The sequence below is a fragment of the Oxyura jamaicensis genome, chromosome 4 (genome assembly GCF_011077185.1).
Source record: "Oxyura jamaicensis isolate SHBP4307 breed ruddy duck chromosome 4, BPBGC_Ojam_1.0, whole genome shotgun sequence".
Lineage (NCBI taxonomy): Eukaryota > Metazoa > Chordata > Aves > Anseriformes > Anatidae > Oxyura > Oxyura jamaicensis.
In genome coordinates this window covers 59,454,587-59,468,679 of record NC_048896.1, presented here as the reverse complement: position 1 = coordinate 59,468,679, position 14,093 = coordinate 59,454,587, and the positions used below count along the sequence as shown (strand labels likewise).

General features: G+C 38.8%; 1 long non-coding RNA gene across 17 annotated transcripts in view; it reads right to left on the bottom strand.

Annotated features, from left to right (window-relative positions):
• LOC118166607 overlaps window positions 1–14,093 on the bottom strand; it is a 137,019-nt gene that overhangs the window by 91,534 nt on the left and 31,392 nt on the right. For 16 of the 17 annotated variants that reach the window (XR_004750611.1, XR_004750618.1, XR_004750621.1 and 13 more), the window contains 4 exons: window positions 7,486–7,813; window positions 6,748–6,878; window positions 5,219–5,341; window positions 3,572–3,756 (listed from right to left, as the gene is read on the bottom strand). This is a non-coding gene — a long non-coding RNA (uncharacterized LOC118166607). The remainder of the gene's footprint in view (window positions 1–3,571; window positions 3,757–5,218; window positions 5,342–6,747; window positions 6,879–7,485; window positions 7,814–14,093) is intronic. The other variant, XR_004750622.1, reaches the window with a different exon arrangement.

Genomic DNA, 14,093 nt, shown 5'->3' with positions numbered 1-14,093 from the left:
AAGAAGAGAAGTATTATATTGATCCATTTTTGGTTTGCATTTGTTTTTGGAATTTTTAGTTGCTCCTTTCTTTTCATTTGAAATTTTAAACTAATTATAGTTTGCTAGAATCAGGCACGATGTATAATGAACTTGCAAGCTTCCTGACACAGGATATTATTGACATAGTTAAGGGAATTATGAGTGCATACAGGAGGGAAGTATTAGGCATTTGTATGAGTAAGAATAGCCTCTGCAGTTAAACTATATAGTTTATATTTATATTGGCCATCAAGCCTTGTGTTCCACAGAATCACAGAATCACAGAATTTCTAGGTTGGAAGAGACCTCAAGATCATCGAGTCCAACCTCTAACCTAACACTAATAGTCCCCACTAAACCAAATCCCTAAGCTCTACATCTAAACGTCTTTTAAAGACCTCCAGGGATGGTGACTCAACCACTTCTCTGGGCAGCCTATTCCAGTGACTAACAATCCTTTCAGTAAAGTTTTTCCTAATATCCAACCTAAATCTCCCCTGGCACAACTTTAGCCCATTCCCCCTCGTCCTGTCACCAGGCACGTGGGAGAACAGGCCAACCCCCACCTCTCTACAGCCTCCTTTAAGGTATCTGTAGAGAGCGATAAGGTCGCCCCTGAGCCTCCTCTTCTCCAGGCTGAATAAGCCCAGCTCCTTCAGCCGCTCCTCGTAGGACTTGTTCTCCAGGCCCCTCACCAGCTTCGTCGCCCTTCTTTGGACCCGCTCAAGCACCTCCATGTCCTTCTTGTAGCGAGGGGCCCAAAACTGAACACAGTACTCGAGGTGCGGCCTCACCAGAGCTGAGTACAGGGGGACGATCACCTCCCTAGCCCTGCTGGTCACACTATTTCTGATACAAGCCAGGATGCCGTTGGCCTTCTTGGCCACCTGAGCACACTGCTGGCTCATATTCAGCCGACTGTCCACTATCACTCCCAGGTCCTTCTCCGCCTGGCAGCTCTCCAACCACTCATCTCCCAGCCTGTAGCTCTGCTTGGGATTATTACGCCCCAGGTGCAGGACCCGGCACTTGGCCTTGTTAAACTTCATGCAGTTGACCTCAGCCCATCGGTGCAGCCTATCCAGATCCTCCTGCAGAGCCTTCCTACCCTCGAGCAGATCGACACACGCACCTAACTGGGTGTCATCTGCAAACTTACTGAGGGTGCACTCAATGCCCTCGTCCAGATCATTGATGAAGATGTTAAAGAGGACCGGCCCCAGCACCGAGCCCTGGGGGACGCCACTAGTGACTGGCCTCCAACTGGATTTGACTCCATTTACCACAACTCTCTGGGCCCGGCTATCCAGCCAGTTTCTAACCCAACGAAGCGTGTGCCAGTCCAAGCCAAGAGCACCCAGTTTCTTGAGGAGAATGCTGTGGGAGACGGTGTCAAAAGCCTTGCTGAAGTCAAGGTAGACCACATCCACAGCCTTTCCCTCGTCCACCCAGCGCGACACTTTGTCATAGAAGGAGATCAGGTTCGTCAAGCAGGACCTGCCTTCCATAAACCCATGCTGACTGGGCCTGATCGCCTGCTTGCCCTTCAAGTGCCGCATGATGACTCCCAAGAGGATCTGCTCCATGAGCTTCCCTGGTACTGAGGTCAAACTGACAGGCCTGTAGTTCCCCGGGTCAGCCCTCCGGCCCTTCTTGTAGATGGGCGTCACATTCGCTAGCCGCCAGTCAGCTGGGACCTCCCCCGATAGCCAGGACTGCTGATAAATGATGGGTTCCAGGACATAGGATGTAAAATAGAGAGCAAAGAAATCTGTAGTGTAAACATCATTGTAATTTTAGAACTAGATGTTTGCAGTGTGCTTCTGGGACCAAATATATAGTACAAAATTATACTTTGCATATTTTTTCAATACCAGACTTCAAGAGGAGGCAGAAAGTGAAAAGAAAAAACTGGTCAGCAAGATTTCTGTTTATATTTCTGTTTTCATTTCTAATGGGTTTCCACTGGAAGTATTTGTTATCACTCTGTGGGGTTTCTTTTTGTTAGCATAACTCACAGATTCAACTATGAAATTTCAGCATGCAATATAAGATTACAAACCTTAATTCATTTACATTTCCACATCTAGATGATGAATTTTTTTTAACGAAGATGTAAATGTAGGTGATATTTCTTTCCATACGTAACTTTAAAAAGAAAAAGCATAAGGCTCTAGAGACATGCTGCCTATAAGGGAAGCCATGTTAATTTCCCTGCCATTCATGCATTGCAATGTATTTTTAATGTTTTGTAAGTTGATGGTTCAAATGGAAAAAAAAAAAAGTACACCAGCAAAAGTAAATAGGTAGAATTAATAATGATGATACTGATAATAATAGCATTAATAATGCAAATCCCATATAAGTCTCTTCAAATTTTATGAAAGATATAATGCAATTTCTATAAATAAATAAATAAATAAAAGAACACCTCCTAAAACCATTAATAAATCTTTATTAAAATTTTAAACAATGAAATCTAAGCAAAAGTGTGAAGAGTGGAAGATTAAAAAGTTTTTGTATTGTATACAAAGTAATTAATCAGACCAAGAGGCAAGTGTTTCCAAAGCAAACACAAACTATGACGAAAGTTTAGCAATTAGGTGAAAGGGGCTGTTAAAAATGAAAGAAATGATATGGACAAAAAATAGTTTAGCGAATGTTATACATTACTAGGAATTCATTGTTTTCCACTGAAGAAAATAAATTAATTATTGGTTATTTATACAAAGGAAGCAACATCATTAGGTATAAATTTATGAAATGAAAACTTAATGGCAAATAGAAGGCAGTTTTTGCTATCTGGCATCATTTTTGACTTATGGTGCCACTTGTGTTCCCATCCTGGTATACATACACTAACCATTTACAGAACACTTATACAAAATGAAACAAAACAAACAAACAAAAAACTTAAATCTTCCATTTCCTACATTAAATTAATTCAAAAACAAACAAACAAAAAACACAGAAAGTACAGCTTAATAATGAAGTGTTAGCTATACTGTGTGAAAATAAACCAACAAAGAAAAGAAAAACATTGATTTAGGAAGACATACTGTTTGAAAGTAATCCATTGTTGTCTGAAAGCTGAGACTTAGATGCAGTACATTTCAGATATTAGAAATATTTTGCCCTCATACATGTACTAGGCTGTAAGACTACAGATAGCATCCCCTGATTACAAATATAACCTATATAATGGCAATTTATTGAGCTGTGCACTTTTAGATGCCATTCCACATTTAACAACTGTGATGGAAGACCTCTGTGATATTCATTCCAACACTGACACCCTCAAGTCATATTTCTTCTCTTGTCACAAAGTATTTATTTTTATCAGCAGCTTGTCATTCAAGTGTATTAAAAAAGTGGAGAAATGGGCAGTTGTGGAGCCTCTGTGTCAACTGTGAAGATAATGTCTCTCAATTTAGTGCCGCTATTTGGTTATTATACATTCATAAATAATCAAATATCATTTCAAAGACTCCAGGCATCAGAACTGAGAGAGGGGACTGAAAGCATAGGTGGTATTGAATTTTTCACTTACTCTCACAAAACAAGTCATCCTGTTAATAATCTGGCTCTCATCCCAGCCAGATATAACACATTTTGAAGTTGTCTTTCTCCCTGGCTGTGTCAGAATTGGCAGCTATATTCACAAGTAGAAAGTTTCCAAGTGGTCAGACAGGTCTGCTTTGTTTTCTTGCCCCCACTCCACAGACTTCTGCAGTGCTGGTGGATAGAAGAGGAGAACAAAAGCAACTGGCATATCTGCAATTGCACATTAGCTTGGTATCACATGAGTATGAACTCAGAAAGAAATATGTTAAAAGAAGACGGACAGTCTTACTGATATAGGAGATCTCTAAATAATAAAGCTAAAGCTATTTTAAATTTGTTCCTCCTCTGACTTGTATAAACACTGAGGCAGAAAGCAGAATTTGCTAGTTGTTCCTAAGACAGGGAAAACAGCATTTGTCCTCCATGTTATATGAAGAAAAAAAAAAAACAATGAAATAAAGCAAAATAAAACAATTAATATTAAAATCAAAATTAAAATAGGAATAGCATTTAAGGTCTTTCTCTTCTCCAGAAAAACAAATAAACAAACCATGATTCTCAGCAATGACTCAGCACCACATCACCTACATAAGTTATTTACAGACTCACACTGATGCAATGCAATTTATACTTCATCGTGTTTGTCAAATAAAATTTCTTAACTTTAAAATCTTAATTTCCTTTCAATGGGAACTGGAGAGGAGGGAATTCAGGACAGAACAGTCCTAGCATGAAACCAAACTCAAGAAAACAAGGTTATTTCTAAATTACTGCTAATCATTCTCTCATGTAATCTCCATTTCTACATTTCATACACACACAAACACACACTCAAATCCATCACACACCTAATGTAGCTGATAGATTTAGCCCATACAGGTTACTCTCCTGTTATTAGGCAGCTGAGGGGCATAATGCAGGCAGGGGTGGTGGGCAGCATAGATCCATAACAACTCCATAACACTGAGTGTAAGGAAATTGTACTTGAGCTCGTAGTATATGTGACTATGTTTAGTTGCATACTTGTGCAGCAGCAATTAAGGGATATGGCTTACAATTTTCCATAGCTATGCCTATGGTCAGATATCCCCGTGGTTCACCTCCATTTGTATATATGCTCATCAGATATGAAACTGTCACCAACCTCTGCCAATTGTTCAAGCACATCTAAAAAGAAAGTTACCAATGCAAATCAGAATTATACCTTCCGTATTACACAGGACTGGAACTCAGGCCACAGACATCTTATTATGCACTGAAGTCAAAATTTTGTATTCCTTAGGAGGCTGATACTAAAGGTTTTATCTGAAAAGGAATACACCCTGTACATACAATAAATATGTAAGGTCAGTAACTACATCGCCAAATGTAGTATACAGACTTATTAAGCACTGTAACTCCTATTCTATGCTATGGAAAATATGTATTTAATTTTATCTGCTCCAGTGTACTTTCTAAATAATGTGACTTTTCTTTGCACATGAACCCTCTTACTATCTTTCTTCCTAAAATCTTAGATTTCAGGATAGTTGGGGAGTGCATGAATTAATAGACCTAAGCCAAAACCAGCTGGTTTTAAGCCCTCTAATGAACTTCTGCCCTGTTCTGCAAGCCAAATCTGAAAATGCTATACCTCTCTGACAGCGACGTTGGGTAGGAGCCTGTGAATTTCTGCTTCTGCCGTACCCGAGCCCGGCCCACTAGCCTGCTTGGCAGTCTGCAAACCAGGCACTACTCTGCCTTTTATCACCATCACCTGAAAGCCCCAAACCAAGAGAGAGCAGACTAATAGTTAGGAAAATACTATTCCAAAATGCCAAACTCCTTCCAGATGTTCTTGCTTGTTTGTTTGTTTTTAATTTTTTAATTTTATTTTTTAAGAAATTTTGGTCAACCTTTCTTTAAAACTACTCCTGGGTTGGCTGTTCTCTGGCATTCTCCAAATATGCTCTGCCTACTTGCCTACTGTTTTCTTTATGTGAAAAGTCCTGAAGCATCCCAGAATATTCTGACATACAGCAGGACACCAGTATTTGTTTAGCATGGCTCCCTAACAGTACAGCACAATAGACATTTACAGTGCTGTAAAATTAAGCTAATGTGTTTAGTAAATCTGTTCTAGAAAGGTTACAGAATGTGGTGCTTTTATCATAACAGGTGAAACATGGCTTCTATTCATTTGACATTTTGTAGTGTTTTTTCATAGATCCTAAAAGGTCTTTTTGTCATTTAATTATCTAAAACTTGTTCCCTTAGGAGACCTACAAATGAGCAGCTTCTCTGTTCATATGCATCAATTTGCCTGCATAGAATAGTGATCCTCACGAGGCTTTTCTTGCTCTACATCCCACTGGATGCAGACATATATTGTGTAATTTTATATATACACCTGTATGCATATGATCTTTTCCCACCTTGAAAAGGTGATGGGGAGGATGTATATCACTTTATTTCATTTTAGTCTGAAATGTAAACTTTTGTGAAAGCATTTGTATTTCTGCTCATTCCCAAAGCATCACAGTGCTGTAAGAGCATCAAAGATACCATTCACATTTTACTTGTGTCTTTCTGGAGGTGCCAGGGACAGGTAATATAATGCACTGCAGTTGGAGCACATGTGCATTTTACATGTGCAATTTTATACTCATGTTTGAATAACGTAGTACGCATGGTTATTTTGAGAAAAAAAGCTTTGATCATTATTGCTGCTTACAACAATATTAATACTAATGTGCAGTATTCTTAACAAAGCATATCACAGGACATTTAGCAATGCAAATACAATTAAAAAGCAACATCAAATAAATGTTTGATTTTGATATAAAATACGAGTGATGCAGCTCCCTGAACACATGCCAAATTAAGAATATTAGAAAACAACCTCCTAGGGCTTCGTTTCCTCTCTGCAAGCAGGACTCTGTGCAGCACACAAAGGACTGAGGTTCTTCCTGACCTGTGAAAGAAGGGTGGAGTTTAGCTCACAAACTCTGTGTCTCCTGGAGCACCTCAGCCCTTGCACTGCTACCCGATCCCCTTTACAACACCCAGACGCTTCCCTCCACTTCTTTTCTGAACCAGCATCTAGTTTTCCAAGGTTCATTAGCTCCACCCTGAAGAAAGTGGCTGTTGGCAATGTGATTTCATCAGCATTATGGGCTTTACCTGATGACAGAGGATATCCAGGTGTGACTGAAGATCACAGAGCATCTGCTTCAGAAATCTCAGTGCTGCTGCCGCCAGAGAAAACATGACTCCAGTCTGAATGTCATGATTCAGTCAAAGCAGGAAAAGCTCTTAGAGAGAACAACAACAACAAAAAAGCTAATATTTATTTACAAACTGAACAAATGTATACAGAAACTCACTGCAAGGCAAGCACTGTATCACCATTGTTTTCTGAATATCACTGTAATTTAAGATCTTATATTGATTTGACAGCCTTAGAAATATTTTCCTTGCTTCCTTAATTCACATATACATGCAGAAATCCACTTTCCTTGAGCTTATTATTTGACCCTACTTTTTCAGAGGGTCAGACTAAAGGCTGTGCTCTTCAGACATCTATTTTATTTCTTAAAATCAACACTGTTATTCCAAAGTGAAAAGAAAGCTTCAGAATGTAATATATCTCAGATGAAAAATTTACAGGAGGCTGTACTGCATCATCCTGGTTGATAAATTACACATTATGGTACACTGTAGCCCCTCGCGATAGTACTCCAAATATTGTATATTGGTTTTGCATATCATCTTCTCTCAGGAAGAATGCTTTTTTACTCGTGAGTTTAGTCACTGCCTCCAGCAGAAGTTATGCAACATTAGAAGAATACCTGAAAAGGGAAAGGAAAAAAAAATAAAGAAACGGTTGCATGCCAGAAGAAATGAACATATTAAACTTACCCATGAGCCTGAATTTGCCCTGCAGTCTCGTACAAAGCTTTTCACTAATTCTGCTGCAGGTATCCATGTTGAACCAGCACTTGCTGTCAGCAGGCAGGAGGGGTCATGCTCAGAGCAACTTCTCTTTTCCAGAAGGGAGGAGGTGTTTTGGAAACCATCACAGGTGCTTCCATGGGGTTGGTCTCATCTAGGCATGGGCCCACAGTGGTGAAGCTGGAAGGCATCACTGCTCTGAGGAAACCCCACTCACAGCTTCCTTGGCAGGGGCAAGGCAAGGCATTAAGAGATCTGTTACAGAGTGCATCTAGGCACAGGGAGGCTGTTCTGGCTAAACAAAATAACATTACATGCCTTATCACATACCATGGGCAGGGCATTCCTGGGATCTCTATCTTAAAATACTGGTGACATTTTGTTAGTTTTATTCTGGCCTCAGGAACTTTCTGCCCTGAATTGGTTCATTTATGGTTACTTTATATAAAGGCTGTGCTTGTTCAGGAAAAGAGTGAAATTCTCACAGTGACAGGTGAAGTGTTCAGGGAAGCCATACATGCTTTCCTAACTATGGAGCATAAAATTATGCAGTAATGTAATTACACAAAAGAAATCTTGGCACAAATATATATTCATTTATCCCATATTCTATCTGAAATAGGACTTACGCTTCCAAACACAGAGAGAATGAAGTCTGATGGAAAGGAAGGTGCTTCATTAATGTGTCAGGGCTAAAAAGGAAATGTATACATTTCTTCAACACCTGAAAACTATTAGTGTGTATTTGCTGCTCTGCCCTAATTTATACACAATTTAATGTATTTATTCATGCTTTTGTACTAGGTCTGGCTGTGATGTTAACTTTCCCTGCAGCAGCCCATACAGTGCTGCTCTCTGCACTTGTAGCTAGAACAGCAGTGGTATCACACCGGTGTTGTGTCTGCTGCTGAGAAGTGCTGGCACAGCATCAGGACTTTCTCCAACCCTCCTAGGGGGTGGGCAAAAAGTGAGAAAGAAACATCAGCAGGGCAGCTGACCTAAACCAACCAAAGGGATATTCCATACCATGTGATGTCACGCTCAGCAATAAAAGGTGGAAGAAGGAAGAAGAGGGGAGGGGTGGGCTGTGGTTGCAAAAATATCCGTCCTCCTCCTGAACACCAGCTACGTGCATTGAGGCCCTACTTCAAGGACATGGTCTAGCATTGCTCATTTGTGGGAAGCAGAGAGTAATTTCTTTCCTCTGCACTTTCCTCCTGCCTTTACTTGTTTTGTTATTCTCTTCCTCCCCCCCCCTTTCTTTTTTTTTTTTTCTTTAGTTGAATTGTTTAATTAATAATAATATTTCCTTAATAATATTTTTTCTCTTTAATTAAATTATCCTTATCTCAACCTGTGAGTTGTTCTTTCCTTTACTTCTTCCCCTCCTCATCTGAGGAGGGGGAGTGAGAGAGTGGTTGTGGTGTTCAGCTGCCTAGCACGGTAAAACCACCACAGCTTTCAGAGTGATGTGGTTCCTAACTACTTCTGTGGGAAAGAACTGTGGAAAAAAAAAATGTTATTTGGTAAACTATTGGGACTTGGGATACAAATTGAGGGATCCCACATTGCTTATAATAGGAAAATAGGAAATATACTGCTGAGTGATTAATCAGAAGGGTAAAATTTACTGTAGTTCTAGCCAGTGCCCAGTGTAACTGAAAAACTAAAATGTCCAGACCTCAGAGATGGGTGAAAAAAAAATGTTTAAGGAGTGGATGCTGGATGCTTTCTCTAGAAGGGCTCTCAAATGCTGGTGAATTGGTATCATGCTTGCACCATTGTCCATGTGAGGAGAGGCAAGAGGCACTGGCCAGGGTGGGCTGGAAGAAGATATAGCAGTTCTGTGCAAATGTTTTGTAAACCATAAGTGAAGGATGTACATGTTATGGCAGCTACTCTGATTATTTTTTTTCCCCTTCACTCTTGTGGTTTAACCCATCCCAGCAGCTAAACACCACATAGCTGTTTGCTCACCCTCCCCCCTCCCTCTCTGGGATGGGGGAGAGAAAAGGGAAAGTGCAGCCTGTGAGTTGAGATAAAGACAGTTTACTAAGACAGGAAAATAATAATAATAATAATAATAGTACTACTACTAATAATGTGTACAAAACAAGTGGTGCACAACGCAATTGCTCACCACCTGCTGACCAATGCCCAGCCTATCCCCAAGCAGCCAGCTCCCACCCCAGCTAGCCACCCCTATATATTGTTTAGCATGACGTCAGATGGTATGGAACACCCCTTTGGACAGTTTGGGTCAGCTGTCCTGGGTCTGTCCCCTCCCAGCTCTTGCTGTACCCCCAGCCTGCCCACTGGCAGGACAGAGCGAGGAGCTGAAAAGTCCTTGGCTTGGTATAAGCATTGCTCTGCAACAAGTAAAACATCACTGTGTTATCAACATTAGACTCATCCTAATCCAAAATATAGCACCCTACCAGCTACTAGGAGGAAAATTAACTCTGTCCTAACTGAAACCAGGACAACTCTACATCATTTTTCAAAGAGGTTCAATACTTAGAAATGTTCATGAATTTTCAGAATGACATATAGCAATTCAGAAGACCTGTGTGTATAGTATTTTGAGATCCAGCAGTGTACTGTGGTGCACCTATAAGTGCAATATTTGCTAAAGGAAAATATGCCTTTTTTAGAAGAATGTTAAAAATTGTTTCTACTTAAGTCATACAAGAAGATTTCTTATAAAGTGATATGGATGACTTGTTGTTGTTGTATGTCCTATGTGCACAGCAGGTAAATCTATTAGCTGAAGCAAGTGAAAAGCCAAAGCTCAACCTCTGAAGAGCTGGCATTCACTCAGAAAAGTCTTAATAGGTTTGGCAGGAAATTCAAAAATATTTTATCTGGACTGTCTCAGCAGTATAAAGCTGCAACATTTAGTGGGAACAGCAACTAAAAACACTATTAGTAAAGGGAGGGAAAGCAATTCTAAAGACATAAAATATGAATTCTGCTTTTACAGATTTACTGAGAAAAAACAAATAATGGCAAGTAAATACGTTTACTGACGCTCTCCTGATCTGTCTAATTAGTCTTTGCAGGGAAAATGATGGATTAATCCTTTCCTGTGTCTAACACCTTGACAACATTAAAATACAGTAGTAGTTTAGTAAACTGTTTATGGGGCGATGTTGTTTCTAGTTACTCATCTTAGTTAATATGGTGGTCAGAGGACCAACAGAAAAGTTATGGCAACAGCAAAAATGGAGTCTGCAAAATCCTATTTTTGGCAACTGTTGTCTCTTTTCACCAAAAACCAGTCATGATTACTGCAGTCATGATCACACTTTTTATCCTGCATTTCCTTGTTGCTCTTATCCCACCAGTCAAATTGGGCCTCAACTTCCACTGCACCTCCTTTAATGAGCCTCCAGATTGGGTAAAATTATCATTAGACAAGAATGAATTTGTATCAGATAATATGGTAGACCTTCCCTTTCCTTCTTTTTCTCCACCAGAACCATTGTAACTAAGCAGCTTTCAAATTTGTAAACAGCAACTTCTCTACCACTGGTTTTGTGAACCAAGAGTCACTGCTTTCCTTTACCTAGCAAGTCACCAGACATGACAGAAGCACACAAATATTTTCTCTTTGAAGACTAAACATGGTTGATCAGTTTTTTTGTTTGTTTGTTTTTGTTTGTTTGTTTGTTTGTTTGTTTTCCTTACAAAAGAGTTCATTGATGAACCTTTGATACATTCTGGATGTGTAGATATGTTAATTGTTCAAAGGACACATTATGTTAAATGAAGAGTCCAGATAAGAATGCTTCATTAAAACATGATGGATATACCTTGGAGGAGAACAACTGGTGATGGTTGTTCTTTTAGAAATTACCTAGAACCAGAGAGAAGTTTAAAACATAAATATTTTTCTCTTTTGAATAAACATTATGTATTCAGCTAAATTGATCATATGTGGAAAGCATTTCATGTTTAAGCTTACTGAAAAAGAATAATGATGTGACCTCTCAAAACTTATTCCCTAGCCTTAGGTTCTGGTTTCACAACAGACCTATTCTGGGATAAGCTTCATTATTTGTCACTTTTCTTTATTTACAAGAGCAACAGAAACAACAATAGCAACAACAACAGCACATTAGAATTTGCCTCGTGGGAATACACTCGGACTCGAGATTTTTTCCTAAAAACTTTGACAATAAGCACAAATTATGAAAATCTTTCTGTTAGGAAATGATCAAAATTGATTGTTCATTTAATATTTTATTTTCCCCTTATGTTTTTTAACATCCCTGTTAGAAGTATTCCTGTAGATCAAATACTTGTGGCAGTATGGATCCTACTGAAGATGTCGTGTTTCTTCTGTGATACATTCAACAAATTGTGATCTACTCGGTGTAACTATACCACACAGTATATATGTGACCATCAGAATACTCTCCACTCCACCTGAATAATTTTTAGAAAAATGTTATTTCTGACCAGTTTCGATCAATTTTGTACTGAATTACTGACTTTCAAGAATATGTTATTAATAAATTGTAAGCAATAGAAATTATAACTTTCTATTTCCTTCCCATGTGACAGTTAATATTGGAAAAGAGCTTGCAGAATTTGATTAATTGTTCCCCAAATACTCACGTTTTATGGCTTTAAATGTTGAGGGACTGTTTTCTCTCCTGAAATTGTTTCTGGTTTTCATTAACTCTACTTTTAATTCAGAAAATAAATATCAGAAAGGACCAATGGTGTAATGATTCCCAAATAAACTACTATAAAGCCTCTCCTCAATTAACAAAAGAAAACAAAATTCTTCTGAAGACTAAGATAACAACCTAATACCACACTTTCTTCCCACTCTTCCTATTACTCAAAACAGCTGAACAGTAGAAAAATACTTCTGTTTATAAGGAAGACCGTATCCCTCTCACAATGTTTCCTTCCTTTATACAGGAATATTTTTTCCCATTATAACAAACATGGGTTGATACTTGCCAATATATTTTTTTCCAGAATCCTTTCTATTCAGGTCTTTAGCACACTGCATGCCTGGGCAAGGTAGCAAAAAAACTGAGGTAAGAATTTATGATAACATCTCTAGAGGATGACACATTTGGGGCCTTACAGATGCAAATAACACCAGTTGCTGGTTGGGGCAGTATTAAGCCATATTACACCTAAATTGATTCTAGCAGCAATTACATCAGTATGCTGGAAAGAAATGGGGGAGAACAGAGAGACGAATCTGACATAATTTGGGCCATCAGTTGGACGAAAGCTGATGTAGTGACGTTAACTTCAAAAAATGTCTCTGGAGAACCACAAAAGGCACATAGATAACTTGATTACGATCAAAAAAAGATAGGAAATGCTGCCTGTCAGTGCTATGGGCTTCAGAACTACTCCTAGTATATAATTTGAACTGTTATTTACTGTCTTGATCTTGTTGTACAGTCCCAAAGGTCCACAGAAGACACATTTATACAGTACAATCACCACATCCTTATTAAATCATTGGTGAGAATCTATTTCAATTTCTTTTTCACCTTCAGCTGCTTGACCACAGACCATGCAGACATGATTTAGAAATCCATTGGCTACTCCTTATATCACCAGGGTCAGACAATCCCTGGCTAGCATAAATAATAGAGACTTCAAAAACAGTCTAATTTTGCTCACTAACACTTTAGACTATCCCTGCAGTAATTCCTCTTCCATTTTACATATATAAAAACGTTACAAATTCACATTTCAAGTAAATTTTATTTGCTTCATAAAGGGATGTTTTCCCTCTTTTAAATTAATTCATTTAAAGACCTGAAAACTTGTAATAAAAGATCCCCACATACACCTCCCCACCCAAACCCATCCCCCACAAAATAAAAATAAATGATGTTTGATGCTCCAGAGAGCCTTCAGCATTCATTACAGAGCCAACCAGTGCTTCATTAAATACCAGTCTAGCATGTGTGTATGTGGTACCAAGAGCTGGCCTCAGGAGCTCCCTTAGGCGATGTTCTATAGGTTTCTTTCATCTGTCATTTTGCTTTGACTCGAGGCGATTATCACTTTTATCATTGTCAATAGAAAACTCATTCCTGTGTGCATTTCATTTTCATTATTCCTTGCCCCATGAGGTTGACTGACACACACAGATTCTTTTTCATCTTTTAAAGTATTGTAATTAATCATAAATTCTCGCCTTGGAGTGTTCTTTTATTAGCATTGTTGAATGAAATCAAATTAAAACTGTGTATCGGTACTGAGAAAAACTTGCTGGGCTGTCGAGGCCTAGTAGCAAAAGACTATTCTCATACATTTTACACTGTTTTCACTTTGCTGTCCTGAATATACTTTCCTGATTTTCATTAACATGAGCAGGGTATGAATGTGGACCAGGGCAAGAATATGGGCCAGGGCATGCCTAATTTATTTTTATTTTTATTTTTATTTTTTTTTTCTTGATGGGAACATCACTTGAGGTTTCTGAATCTGAAAGTTAGTGCAGGCAGTTATGAAACAACTTTGAAAATGAGGAAGAATGATCTTAAATATGCAGTGCTGGTTTGAGACTAAGGAGACCTGGGTTACTG